This window comes from Myotis nattereri, assembly GCF_964212035.1.
Source record: "Myotis nattereri genome assembly, chromosome: 1".
In the NCBI taxonomy this organism is placed as follows: Eukaryota; Metazoa; Chordata; class Mammalia; order Chiroptera; family Vespertilionidae; genus Myotis; species Myotis nattereri.
In genome coordinates, this window is record NC_138075.1 from 141,348,438 (window position 1) to 141,363,625 (window position 15,188).

Sequence of the window (15,188 nt, forward strand, 5' to 3'; positions counted from 1 at the left end):
CAAATACTGAAGCGAGAAACAAGGTATAGCTCAAGTAACCTTATTTATAAAATATTTGAAACACATGTTTTTACTTTAGTTACAAGCATTAAAAAAATGTTTGTATTGAGAGAGGAAGAGGGAGAAACATCAATGATGAGAATCATTCATTGGTTGCCTCCTGCATGCCCCCTACTGAAGATTGAACCCACAAATCCAGCATGTGCCCTGACCTGTCATCAACCATGACCTCTAGGTTCATGGGTCCACACCAGCTGGGCACAAGCATTTTCTTTCTCACATATATATACCAAATATCAGGCCCTGTTACCATGGAAACAACACCAAAGCCCAGTCAGGGGACTGAGGAAATGTAGTGTTAATGGAAGGGGCAACACTCTATCTCCTTTCCACCCCAGAAGGAAGAACTTCCTGTTAGTGCCTGGGAGTGGGAGATAGGCTCACAGCCCACTAAGGCTGAAGGCCTGGGGGAGTGAAGTGATGCTGGGGACTGGCTGCTGTGCTGCCAGGGGCTTAGGAAATGGTGCTGCTGGGGATGGGTGGGAGGAGGAGGCCTAGTACCCAGCAAGGGGAGCTGGGTGAGTGCAAGAGGGAAGAGGAAGCCCCAGTCCACAGGCAACAAAATAACAACAGGATAGCACGATAGGAACACGGATTCTGGGAACCCGTACTGTAAATGTTGGAAGTGAGATTTGGAGAAGGATGCCACAGTTAATCTGTTGAAGAGGAAGTGGAGGGCATTTTAAAGGGAAGAACAGCCAGTGACTGCACAGGGGTGAGAAGAAAGGGGCTCCTCTTTTTTTAATCCTCACCAGAGGATAGTTTTCCCCATTGGTTTTAGGGAGAAGGGAAAGAGGGGAGGGGGAGAGTGAGAAAGAGAGAGAGAGAGAGAGAGAGAGAGAGAGAGAGAGAGAGAGAGAGAGAGAGAGAAATAGAGAGAAACATGTATGTGAGAGAGACACATGGATTGGGTGCCTCCCCCATAGGCCCTGACCAGGGATGGGGATCCAACATGAAACCCAGAAACTTGCCTTTGAATGGGAATCTAACTCGCAACCTTTCCATGTGCAGGCTGACACTCCAGCCATTGTGTAACACTGGCCAGGGCAAAAGGGGCTACTTTTTATTTACTTTCTATATTATATGTGTAAGTCCAGAGGATCTTTCACAATTTTTAATATTCAATTAGGATATATGTAATTTCTTACATTATAAACTCTTTTTGCTGCTTTACAGAGTGACCTCACACCACTTGCACTTGCTAAACTTGCAAACGATGAGAAAATGGTGAAATTTTTAGTAGCCAGAGGTGCAAAAGATGATCAAATGAAAAGGTACAGTATTTTGTTCTTTTTAAAATTTTATTTGGAGAGTACATTTATTAAAGCTGGGGACAGTGAAACAGGAAGAGCTTCGGATAGAAGCTGGTGTTAGTCGGAACCATCCTCAGCTGCCAGGGAGATTCAAATAATGTTGCAGGAGAAGACCAGACGTGCCTTTTTCCTGTGTTACCAGACCTGTACTCCAAGGCCACTCTCTATTCCATGGAACATCTTTGTTTAGGGAGTGGAAGGTCCCATAAGGCCTTTCCAGAATTGTAAGCATCAGCTTGCCTGAGGCTCCATAATTGAGGTTGTCCCCTCAAGTGACCTCTTTGCCATAACAATGAAACTTTACCTCAGGTTTCAAAATTTAAATTATGCCTCACATGGAAGCCAGTCAACAGAAAGCTCTGAATCAAAAGTAGGTTATTGGTCCTTAAAATTGCTAAGGGCCCGTCCATGACTCATCAGTATACATGGGTGACCTGTAGGATTGCATCTTCCAAGCCTATTGGGGTGGACAGGGAGAGTAAGCGTCATTCTCATGAAGATCTGCTGGCTCACAGTGCGAGTAGGTAGACAAGGGTAGTAGGAGTCTAGGCCAGGTCCTGGCTTCTATTAGTTTTCTGAAGTTGGCAAGATTCGCTACAAAAAGTAGGGAGCATGGTGTCATCTGACTGCATGAGGTAATATATTTGTATATACATTTAGTTGCCAGTTACATAATAGCTGAGATGCCCTGAATTACAAACCACAGTGTAAGTACAGGTAATAACCAAAATTAATAACATTTTCTGAAAACTGCAACATTTGAATGTTAGAAACCATGAAAAGTTCACACTGGGATTTATTTTGGATTAAAAAATAGTTTCAACAAATAAAGGTTATTTTTTTCTTTGTTTTACTGTTTTTCTAAACATGTCTTTTTGCTCTATCATCTCATTTAATCCTCCTAACAACCTTCTGAAATAAGGTAGTAAGTTCTTCTTTTGTAGAGGAGGACCTTGAGCCAAAGAAAAGTTACTTGTTTGAGAAGAAATAGCTGTGGGTTATAGAATTAGGAGGTGTTAGTTCAAGACATTTGTGATAATGTCAAGCTAACTGTAATTAATTCACTGAACTATACTGCCCTCATATCATGACTTGTTATAATTTTTTAAAATTATGTACTTCATAAAACAGTTGTATAACTTACAAATTTAAAGAAGATGGTATAAATAAAGTTTTAATATTAGTGCTGATATTATCTGAAATATTCTAAGAATTTACAGTGTTTGTAAACTATTTTTATGTTAATATTAAGAGAGTAATATTATTTATCACCATTTTTTTTGTACACAGCAAACAACTAACTCCTGAAGAAAAGGAACCCCAAAAACCTGAAAGTTGCACTCCTGGTAAGATTTCTGATAGAGAATTTCCCTTGGTGGTCCAACATAGATGAAGTAAGAGTAAGGAAGTCTTGATAATGAAAGAGCAGGGAAAAATACCAAATAATGTGGAAGTTGCATGTATAGTTTTTCTTAATCTCTTTCTTAATAGCATAGTATTCAGTATGGTTAACAAAGTTAATTGCAGGTAATTTAAAATCTGGGGCAAAATCCTTTGAAAGAAGTTCATTTATTTAGTCCCAACCTCTAAAATCCCACATGAGATTTTTATGTAAAAAAGAAAAAATATTTAAGTTAGGATGGTGTATGTTTCCTCTATATTCACAATAACAAATTGGACTTGTTCTAAAGTGGATCTTTAGTTTTAGCTGTGAATGGATAATATTTAGTAAATGAATACTTGTTATTACATAATGATTTGTCTCACTAAAACTGTAAATAAAACTAGGAACTCAACAAAACTTTCCTGGTAGCACAAAGAAATGGCAAATGATAAGAGCTACAACACTTAGCCAGTGTGCAAGTATACCAATGAGATTGTTTTTTAAAGATATCTACCTATAGTACTGAAGTGAGAAAGGCAATGCCTGTTGAGAAGCATAGCGTACCAGTATTTTTTATATTATACCAACAAGGTCTCACTATGATCAAATTCATTCCCCAGAAGTCAAAACAGAAGGAGATATGTTGACTTCATTAATTTGATAATTATCAGGAAATTGGAATTTCTTTAGAACAAGATACTCTGTTGCCATTGGTCAAAATATAAGGATAATAAATATTCAAATGGCCCAACCTGGGACTCAATAAATTATAATAAATGTACAAAAATGTTTCCCAATAACAAAAATGCCAGATGTGGCACCTAGTTCATTGTACAATCTGAACTGTATGAGGACACCTTGGACTTAATAGACCTTTATCAGAGGACTTGTGTAGTTTGGTTTTGCAAGTGATAGGAAATACAAGGATGAAATAGCATTTTGACCTTCAAGATGCTCATAATATGGAAGAGGTGTCACAGGTTTATTTCTGTTTTTTTAAACAGAATTTTCAAAGAAAGTGTCAAAATTCAGTTATTCATTTTTCAGCTGAATGGTCTGCCATTTAACTTTCAGGTGTCTTTCAGGTACTAAGTGTTATTCTCATGTTGCAGAATTAAAACATTTTGAAAACAGTCATTGCCCTCTAAGAGCTTGTTAATATCATTGTCATTTCTCTTACTTACTGTACTTAATTTAGTCCTTACTAGGTGCCAGAGCTCATTAGCATCTTATAATTATCCCTATTTATTCATTTTATTGGGGTTTAGTATGTATCAGACACTTTACGTCCACAGTGAGAATGAGAGTTTTAAAAATGTGGCTGAGACTTTGGCCAGGTTTCTCAGTTGCTTAAAGCATTGTCCCTGATATGCCAAGGATGTGGATTTGATGCCTGGTCAGATTCACACAATGAATGCATAAATAAGTGGAATAACAAACCAGTGTTTCTCTCTGTCTCTGTTTCTCTATCGTTAATTAATTTTTAAGAAGTTTAAAAATAAAAATGTGGATGAGTTTTAAAGTAAGCATGCAGACCACAAAGAAGTTTTCCAGGGAGAGGGGCAGAAGGGTGATGTTTGGCAGTAGGAACATCTATAGAGATTACATGTTTGGTAGCAGGAACAACAGGGCAAGGGCCAAGATGTACATGTGAACTTTGTGGGAATTATGAGCAGTAGAGTTTCAAAGGTGCAAAATGTGTGCTATGGGAATGGTTGGGAATGAGGTGAGGGCCTAGCTAAGGCAGGCTTATGAAAGTCTTTAGTACTACAGAAAGGACTAGATCTTATCCTACGACCTTGGGAAATTTATCAGATAGAATGCTTTCAGCTTCAGATCCTGGGTGCCCTAATTATCAGAGGCCAAAATAATAGGAAACAGGTAGTTTGGTGTTGCTATCAGGATTCCAGCTGTTATACCTTATGCAGCTGTGAGGCTCTCAGTGCTTATGGTATGTCAGCTTTCCTGGTTAGTAATTAGCAAAGGCTCCAAAGCATCCTATTCTCACATGTCAATATGTGAAGGCCAAAAGGACTGCTTTTCCTTAGACATTTCTTTTTCCTTTTGTTAATGTTCCTTTTTAACATTTTGTTAAAGTAGAGTCGGCACCCATTATATTACTTTCAGGTGTGCAACCACAGTGGTTTGACATTTATATACCTTATGATGTGTTCACAATGATATGCCTAGTAACTATCTATCACTGAGCAAAGTTTTTAAGATATTGACACATTCCCTTTAATGCACACTATGCCTTATGGCTTATATATTTTATAATGGGAAGTTTGCACTTCTCATTCATATTCTTCTATTTCACCTGTCTCTCCAGCTAACTACCCTCTGGCAATTGTCAATTTGTTCTTTGCAGCTATGCGGTCTGTTTCTGTTTTGTTGTTTTACACGGCATCTCTAAGTCAAACCACATGGTATTTAATTTTCTCTGTCTAATTTCACTTAGTATAAGACCCTCTTGGTCAATCCATGGTTCCATAAATGGCAAGAATTCATTGCTTGTATGTTGAGTAATTCTTCATGATGTGTGTGTGTGTGTGTGTGTGTGTTTGTGTGTGTGTGTATACATTCTACATCTTTCTTTACTTTTCCATTGAAGAACTTCTACATCGCTTCCATATCTTGGCTATTGTAAGTAATGCTGTAGTGAACATAGGGGTGTAGATATCTTTTCAAATTCCTGTTCATGTTTCTGTTGGGTAAATGCCCAGGAGTGGAATAGCAGTTCTATTTCCAATTTTTTGAGGATGTCCATGCTGCTTTCCACGGTGAGTGTACCAGTTTACAATCACATGAACGGTGCACAAGGCTTTCTCTTTTCTCCACATCCTCGCCAACACTTGTTCGTTATTTATATTTTGATGACAGCCAATCTGAGAGGAGTGAGGTGGTACTTTATGGCTTTCATTTGCATTTCCCTGGTAAGTGATATTGAACTCTGTGTTTCCTTATTTTTAAGAAAAATATGTTTTTATTGACTTTAGAGGGAGAGGAAAGAAAAGGGAGAGAGAGATTGAAACATCAGTGAGAGAGAGCCATCACATCCATGGGCTGCCTCATTCAGGCTCCCTCCTAGGAATCATCCCTGCCACCCTGGCATCTGCCCTGCCCTGGAACATCACCAGGGACCTCTTGGTGCATGGAGTAATGGGCTCCATCTACTGAAGCACCCTGGCTGGGCCTGTGTCTTTGTTTTAATTAGGAAGAAACTGAGGGGCTTGCAGTTGACTTCCCTAGCTTTTTATAGGCTTGGGTTAATCGCATGCTCACACCTAAACCAATTAGAGGTAAACTAGTGACTCTGATGAGCTTATTATAATCATTTCTCCTTTTGGAAGTGATACACAAAGAAGATACCTGCTTCTCTGTGGATCAGGACAGTGAATGGACAATAGAGCTGTGGTTCTCCAGCAGGAATGAAGACTAGGTCAAAATCCAGAAATATTGACTGCAGGGATTCCCTGGAGTTTTGGGCAGAAGAGGAATAAGATGAGATGTGATAAGGGCCCTCTGATTGTGGTGTGAAGCAGGGGTCACCAAGCTTTCTCTGCAAAGGGCCTGATGTTGGTCCATGTGGTCTGTCATATCTAATCAAGTCTGCCATTGTAGTGTGAGAGCAGTGCTGGAGAATGTGTAAGTTAATAGGCACGGATGTATTCGAGTGAGACTGTGTGCAAAACCAGATGGCAGCGTGTTTGGCCTGTGGGCACTAGTTTGCTGACCCCTCCTGTAGAGAATAGATGTATGGAAACCTCATAAAGGGCCTGGAAGACAAAGGAACATTTTGCCTCCTTGGATGAACATCAGTCCAATTTGAAAGCTTTATGCTTCCATGGTCAAATGAGATAGGAAGCTAAATTTATTCCATTTGAAATGTTGTTGTTTTCTAGGCCTATGTCTTTCTCATTTCTTTTGCTGAAACAAATCTTATTCATTTAAGAAGGAACAATAATATTTGTTGGTATACCCCCTGCATCTTTTAAGAGCTCATGTTTGACTAGTGCAGTTGAAAGTAGCCAAATAAAGCAGAGAAAGTAGAGAGGTCTAGTTCATAAGATTGTGGTGATGATTGCATGTAAAGAGTTGGTGGGGAGAGAGAAATCTAAGGTGATTGATAGGTTTAAAGGTAGTGCACTGGCATTTAGATTGGACATAAAGAATAGAACGACCATACCTTGGCATGCACCGGTGCCTGGCCATCCAAGGTGGGTGCAATGCAATTGGTCAGAGGGTCCGCTGTCACCCCACAATCGCCCCTCCGAAGGAGGCCCAGGCATCCAGTCAGAGGGGCAATCAATCGGGGTGGGGGGGCTCCGCAATTGTCCCAGAGAGAGAGGCCCAGGGTACTGTCTGTGGGGTGATCAATCAGGGGGCTCTAGGGCACCAGAGAACTGGGTGTGTGTGGGTGGCAGATGTGGGTGGGGGGCATGGCTCCGAGGCAGACGGGCCAGGAGTCAGCCAGGGCTGGAGAGGCCTGGCAAAGGGGCTGCGAAGGCCTACCCTTGCACGAATTTCATGCATCGGGTCCCTAGTATATAACTACTGTTCTTCTCAGTTATTCCAGTTACTTGCTTGCGTCACAACTGTTGTACAAAGGAATTAAACCTTGTTTAGTTGGAGAAAATTGTCAGTGTGATGTCTTCATTTCCTTTATAGAACTTTGATGCTATAGAACATGCTGTCAATCATTAGAATTCTGTATTTTCTATTGTGACTAAATAGGAATGTTGCTTATTTCACAGTATTCTCTAACATCAATGTTTGATTTATCCATTTCATGTCTTTATTCTAATAGGTACAGATCTACCGAAAACTCAAGAAGCACGGACCAAAACCAAAACAATGACAGGTACTTTTTGAAATCAATTCAAATAATGTTTTCACATAATGATATTTTGCTAGAGGTTCCTAAGTCCATCCCTAGATTTGTTTATTCACTAGAAAATTTATAGGACTCAGTATATAGTTGTGCTCATAGCTGAGATTTATTACAGGGAAAGAGTACAGTAAAATCAGCAAAGGGAAGAGATGTGTGTGACAAAGGCTGGAGGACACCAGGCATAAGCTTCCAAGAGTGCTCTCCCTGTGAGGTTACGTGGGGTGATTGGTTAGTCAGTGTATAATTTTGACAACACACGTGAAATATGTTATCTTCCAATCTTGTTAGTCTCAATGAGAGGTTTTTATGGCATGCTAGTTCCATAGACATCTTCCCCATCGCATGTACCAAAATTCTAGATTCCCAGAAAGAAAGCAGGTGTTCAGCATGAACCCCACTGGTTGTCCAAAGTGTTTAGGCTCAGGGTGCCCTTCTTCTCAGTTAGGGAAAGGGGGAAACCTTCTCCAGATTCAGGTTTTCAGACACCAACTGAAGGGCAGCCATTTAAGCAGGACTTTCTAAGGATAGCAGTCTTAGGCCTGCTGCATGAAATATTTTTGCACAGAAAAACTGACTGACCTTTTAGCCTTGATCTAAGAATTTATTTTAAGAGCAAGTAATATTTAACATAACATGGTACTGGTTTCAGTCACATCATCCATAATTGCTTGCAATGCTGGTTACGTTTTTGACTCTTTTTATGCACTTCACAGGTATTTGTACAGTAATTACTCGGGCAATATTCTGATACTGGGGTTTTTATCTTAATTTTAAGGATACTGTATCTTGAAAATTGCATTAATATGTTGATATACCATATGTTAATAGCAGATGCAGGGAATACATTATTTTAAACAACAATTTATAAACCATATTTTTTAGAGCAGATTTAGGTGCACAGTATAATTGGGTGGAAAGTATAGAGAGTGCCCATAAACCACAAATGCAAATATACACAGCCTCACTCATTTTTATTAATGAATTAATTTTTTATTGATTTCAGAGAGAAAGGGATAAAGAGACATCGATAGAAACATCAATTATGAGATAGAGTTATTGATAGGCTGCCTCCTGCACACGCCACACTGGGTATGGAGCCCACTACCCAGGCATGTGACTCTACTGGGAATCGAACCTTAACCTCCTGGTTCCTAGGTCACTGCTCAACCACTGAGGCACGCAGGCCTGGTGCCTTGCTCATTTTTGACCTCCAGTAACAGTGACGTATATTTATTACAATGGATGGACGTGCACTGACTCATCATTATCCACCAACGTCCTTAGTTTAAACAGTAAGGTTCACTCTGGGTGTTGTACATGCTATGGATTGTGACAAATGCATGAAAGCACATACCCACCATTAGAATATAGAATCGTATCATACAGTATCACTTCACTGCCCTAAAACTCTTCTGTGCTCTGCTTATTCATGCCTCATTTCTCCCCAAGCCCTGGAAACTTCTATCTCTTTTACGTCTCCCTAGATTTGCCTTTTCCTGAACATTGTAGAGTTGGAATCACACAGTGGGTATCTGTTTGAATATTTAAACAATGAATTCCAAGGTAATTGGATGTAGTTATTTAAGATGTTCGAGGACCTTAGCTGTTGTTGTTGTTTTTCATTAGCATAGGATGTGATGACATATACCATACAAGCTGAAAGAGAATGATTTCTCTAGGCATGTTCCACCTAATGGGAAGGTTAAGAAAGATGACCTGACACACTATTGCAGAGCACTAACTATTGGAACACCCTGCTCTATGAGGGGTGTTCAGAGAGACTCTTCCAACTGAAGGTGACAGCCTCAAGTAGTTCCACTTTATACAACTGGAATCACAAAGTCTTTCCTACTTATCTTCCAATTGGAAATGGAACCAGAAAGAATATGTTTCCTCTGTTTTACTGTGCTGCACAGTGTAGGGCCGAGTGACAAAGTTTCCTTATGATACGGGTGTTTCATCCTAGACTAGCTAGTCTGCACCTAAGAGCTGGAGGATTTGTATTGTGTTATGGCAAAGTAAGTATACTTTCCTCTAACTGCTCTTAATGGAAGCCAGAAAGCTCATGCTACTTAAGTTTGACATGGTTAGTCTATAATTCTGTTTCCACTAACAATAAAACTTTTTGTCAGTCTGATGGAGTTTGGTTAGCTTTGTTTTTCCTTGTACATAGCAGTTCACAGGTAAGTATCAAATTTTGATAGATCCCATTTTTCTTTTTTTCGCTTTATATGTTTAAAAAAGAAAGTAAATGTTCTTAATGCGTTAATGGCCGACCAATAATATTCACTCTAGTAAGGTTTTCAGGTGAGGTCCCAAAGTTACACTTTCTAACAATGCCTTAACTCAGTACTTTGAAAGCCCTGTATTCTTATTGATTTAAAATGTATTTTACTTTCTTTTGAAGTAGTGATGGATGTCCCTGAAAAAGACTCTTTAAGCAGGTAAGATTTTATGGATTTTATAAAATTATATGCACTCTAAGAAAATGCAGAGAAAAGAAACTAATATTTCTAGAGTGCCTTCTGTGGGCTATTCCCTATACCAGTGGGCGGCAAACTGCGACTCATGAGCTACATGCGGTTCTTTGACCCTGGAGTGTGGCTCTTTCAGAAAATACCACCTGAGGGCGTGCACCTACAGTGCGAATGAAACTTTGTGGCCCATACGCAGAAGTCAGCATTTTGTGGAAGAGCCACACTCAAGGGGCCAAACAACCGCATGTGGCTCGCGAGCCGCAGTTGGCCGACCACTGGTCTAGGTCATCAGCCAGAAAACAAACAAAGGCTCAGCTAGTTAGAAGAAGCACTGGGTCAAATTCTTTATCTCAGAACTTTTAAGATTTTTACCTATTTCATTTCACATAGGACCACTATGCATGGGGCTACAAATTTCAGCTGTGCTTTTTCTAACTAGTTATTTGGGGTCTTGAAGTGTTGACTGTAGCAGAAAAATCTGTAGTTTCTGGGGACTATCACCTATATCCCCCTATCTCCCACCCTCCATACCCCTCTTGAATTTTTCAGGCATATAAAGGATTCCTTAAGACCAGGAAGTCAATCTTCTCTCACAAGTCAGATGGAGATGTAAAAAGGGACATTCTAACTTTTTTGTTGTTTCCATATATTCTATTGCTGTTGAGTTGCTATTGAAACCCATCATATATCATGATTCATCTTTGCTCCCAGGCTGGACTTGCTGATCCAGATTCTTGAGTCTTCATGTTGACTCACACTTGGACTTGAGGGTCACACCTTTTTTTTTTGGTTTACATACATGTACTCTGTATGCTTAGCCACTATGCCATTTACCAGCACCCTATTCTGGCTGCTGAGCCTCCTAGCTCTAGCCACACACAGCCCGCCTCCCACATGGGAAAGCTTATATGGAGCTCACTTCTTAGCCCAGACCTTTGTGGCTGAGTTTTCCTTTGAGCATCATGGGGTTTTTTGTTTTGTTTTGTTTTGTTTTGTTTTGTTTTTCTGCTAGCAGGTGTTACTTACAACAATACTAAGCTGCCACATAGATACAAATAATGGCACAGGAAAAGATCAGAAGTTCTTTCCTCTTTGTTACCATATCTACACCCCAAGGTCACTTTACATGCTGTGGAGCATCTTTGTTTAGGTAGTGGAGGCCCCATATTACCTTCTCAGGGTAGTAAGCACCAGATTTCCTGAGGGTCCATAATTGAGGTTGTCCCCTCAAGTGATCTTTTTGCCATAGTAATGAACCTTCCCTGAGTGATTTGAATTTACCTCAGGGTTCAAAATATTTAAAATTATGCCTCACATGGAAGCCAGTCAACAGAAAGCTCTGAATCAAAAGTCGTTATTGGTAATTACAATTGCTAAGGGCCCATCCCAGACTCATCAACATGGGTATGTGACCAGTAGGATTGTATCTTCCAAGACAGTTGGGGTGGACAGAGAGATTAAGCATCGTTCTCATAAAGATCTGCTGGTGCACAGTTTGAGTAGTAGAGAAGGCATAGTGTGTTAGTCCAGGCCAGGTCTTGATTTCTATTTGTTTTCTTTGATTTGTATGATTTGCTACAAAAAGAAGGTAGCATGGTGTTATCTGACTTCATGAGGTAATATATTTGTACATCAATTCAGTTGCCAGTTACATAACAGCTGAGATGCCCTAAAATACAGACCACAACCTGAGTAGAGGTAATAACCAGAATTAATAACGTTTTCTGAAATCTGCAACATTTGAATGTTAGAAACTATGAAAAGTTCACATTGGGATTCATAGTATTTGGAATTCAAGGATAGTTTCAAGAAGTAAAGTTCATAACTAGATTTTTTCTTTGCATTACTATTTATCTGAGCATATCTTTTGGTGTATTATCTCATGTCATCCTCTTTACAACCTTCTGAAATAAAGGAATAAGATTCATATTTTGTAGAGGAGGACCTTGAGCCAAATAAAAGTGACTGTTTGAGAAGAAATAGCTGTGGGTTATAGAAATAGGAGGTGTGAGTTTAACACATTTGTGATTATGTCTGCATAACTCTAATTAAATCATGGAACTAGACTGTCCTGATAGCATGACTATTATACCTAATTTTGTTAGAAATTACATACTTCATAAAACAGTTGTAGAACTTACAAATTTAAAATGTGTGGTACAATTAAAATTTTAATTTTAGTTCTGATATTATCCGAAATATTCTAATAACTTACTATGTTTCAAAAATACTTTATGTTAATATTAAGGAAGTAATATTACTTATCACCATTTTTTTCTGTTTTTGGTACACAGCCAGCAAAAAATAACCTCTAAAAATGAAGAAAAAAAGGGACCCCAAAAACCTGAAAGTCATACTCCTGGTAAGACTTCTGATAGTGAATTCGTCTTGGTGCTGCTACCATAGATGAAGTAAGAATAAGGAAGTTTTGATAATGAGAGAGAGGGAAAAAATACCAACAATGTGGAAGTTGCATGTATAGTTTTTCTTAAACTCCTTTTATTTTTTTTAAAAAAATGTATTTTACTGATTTTTTAGAGAGAGGAAGGGAGAGGAACAGAGAGTCAGAAACATCAATGAGAGAGAAACATCGATCAGCTGCCTCCTGCCCCCCCACCCCACTGGGGATGTGCCCGCAACCACAGTACATGCTCTTGACCGGAATTGAAGTGGGACCCTTCAATCCACAGGCCAACGCTCTATCCACTGAGCCAAACTGGTTATGGCTTAAACTCCTTCTTAATAGAATAGTAGTCTTGTATTATTAACAAAGTTAATTGTAGGTAATTTGAAATCTGGGGCAATATCGTTTGAAAAGAAGTTCATTTATTTAGTTCTGACCCTTAAAGTCCCACACTATAACTTTATGTTAAGAAGAAAAAACATGTTAAGTTAGGATGGTGCATGTTTCCTCTATGTGTCACATTATACCAGACTTGATTTGTTCTAAAAATGAATCTTTTGTTTAGTTTTAACTGTGAATGGATTATATTTAGTAAATGAATATTTGTTATTGCGTAGTGATTTGTCTCACCAAAAAAGTACCTATAACTAGGAACTCAACTATACTTTCCTGGTGTCACAAACAGATGGCAAACAATAAGAGCTACCACACTTAGCCAGTCTATAAGAATCCTGACAACATTGTTTTATAAAGACATCTGCCCATAGTTCAGAACTCTGAAAGGCAATGCTTGTTGAGAAGCACAGGGTATTCTTCATATTATACCAACAAGGTCTCACTATTGTCAACTTTATTACTCAGAAGTCAAAACAGAATGATACGTTGACTTCATTAATTTGGTAATTTTCAGGAAACTGGAATTTCTTTAGAACAAGAAATTCTCTGTGGCCAATAATCAGAAGAAAATGATAATAAATATTCAAATACCCATCCTGGGACTCAACAAATTATAATAAATGCATAAAAGTGTTTCTCAATAACAAAAATGCCAGATGTGTCACCTAGTTCTCTGTACAATCTGAACTGTCTGAGGACACCTTGGACTTGTAGACCTTCATCAGAGGGTTTGTGTAGGTTGGCTTTGCAAGTTATACGAAATAAATGAAATAGCATTTTGATCTTGAAGGTGCTCATAATGTGGGAGAGGTGTCTCTGGTTTATTACTCTGTTTTTCTAAACAGAATTTTCAAACAAAATGTCAAAATTCAGTTACTCATTTTTCAGCTGAATGTTGTCTGCCATTTAACTTTCAGGTGTCTTTCAGGTACTAAGTGTTATTCTGATGTTGCAGAATTGAAACATTTTAAAAACAGCCATTGCTCTTTAAGAGCATGTTAAGTTCATTTTAATTTCCATGGTTTGCTATACTTTATTTAGTGCTTACTGGGTGCCAGATCGCATTAGGATTTTATAATCATCCTCGTTTCACAATGATATGTCTAGTAACCATCTATCACCGAGCAAAGTTATTGTGATATTGACACATTTCCAGTGCTGCACAGTACACTAGATCCCTCTGGCTTATGTAATTTAAAAATGGAATTTTGCATTTCATATTTCTTTATTTCACCCATCACCTCCACTGACCACGCTCTAGCAACCACCAGTTTGTTCTCTGTAGCCATGGGGTCTGTTTCTGTTTTGTTGTTTTAGATTGCACCTATAAGTGAGACCCTATGGTGTTTGTTTTCTTTGTCTTATTTCACTTAGCATAAGATCCTCCTGGTCCATCCATGTTTCCATAAAAGGCAAGATTCCGTGTTTTTTTTCTCTGAGGAGCTTTTCATTATGCATATGCATAATTAGTTTGAGTGCTTGTTAATTCCACAACTTTTTATTTACTTACCTATTGAAGGACACCTATGTTGCTTCCATATCTTGGCTATTGTAAATAAATGCTGTAGTGAACACACGGTTGCAAATAAGTTTGTAAATTCGTGTTCATGTTTCTGTTGGATAAATACCCAGCAGTAGAATGGCAGTTCTACTTTTATTTTTTTGAGGAATGTCCATGCTGCTTTCCACAGTGAAGGTACCAATTTCCAATCACAGGAACAGTGCGCAAGGCTTTCTCTTTTCTCCATATCCTCGCCAACACTTATTCATTTACATTTTGATGACAGCCATTCTGAGAGGAGTGAGGAGGTACTTCCTTGTGAATTTCATTTGCTTTTCCCAGAATAGTGATGTTGAGCTATGTTTTTCGTCAAATATTTTTAAAAATATGTTTTAATTGACATTAGAGGGAGAGGAAAGAAAATGGAGAGAGACTGAAACATCAATGAGAGAGAGCCATAGCATCCATGGGCTGCCTCCTGCACACCCCCTCCTGGGGATCAGCCATGCCACCCTGGCATCTGCCCTGCCCTGGAATATCACCAGGGACCTCTTGGTGCATGGAGTAATGGGCTCCATCTACTGAAGCACCCTGGCTGGGCCTGTGTCTTTGTTTTAATTAGGAAGAAACTGAGGGGCTTGCAGTTGACTTCCCTAGCTTTTTATAGGCTTGGGTTAATCGCATGCTCACACCTAAACCAATTAGAGGTAAACTAGTGACTATGATGAGCTTATTATTTTTTTTTTAGGTTCTTTTTTTTTA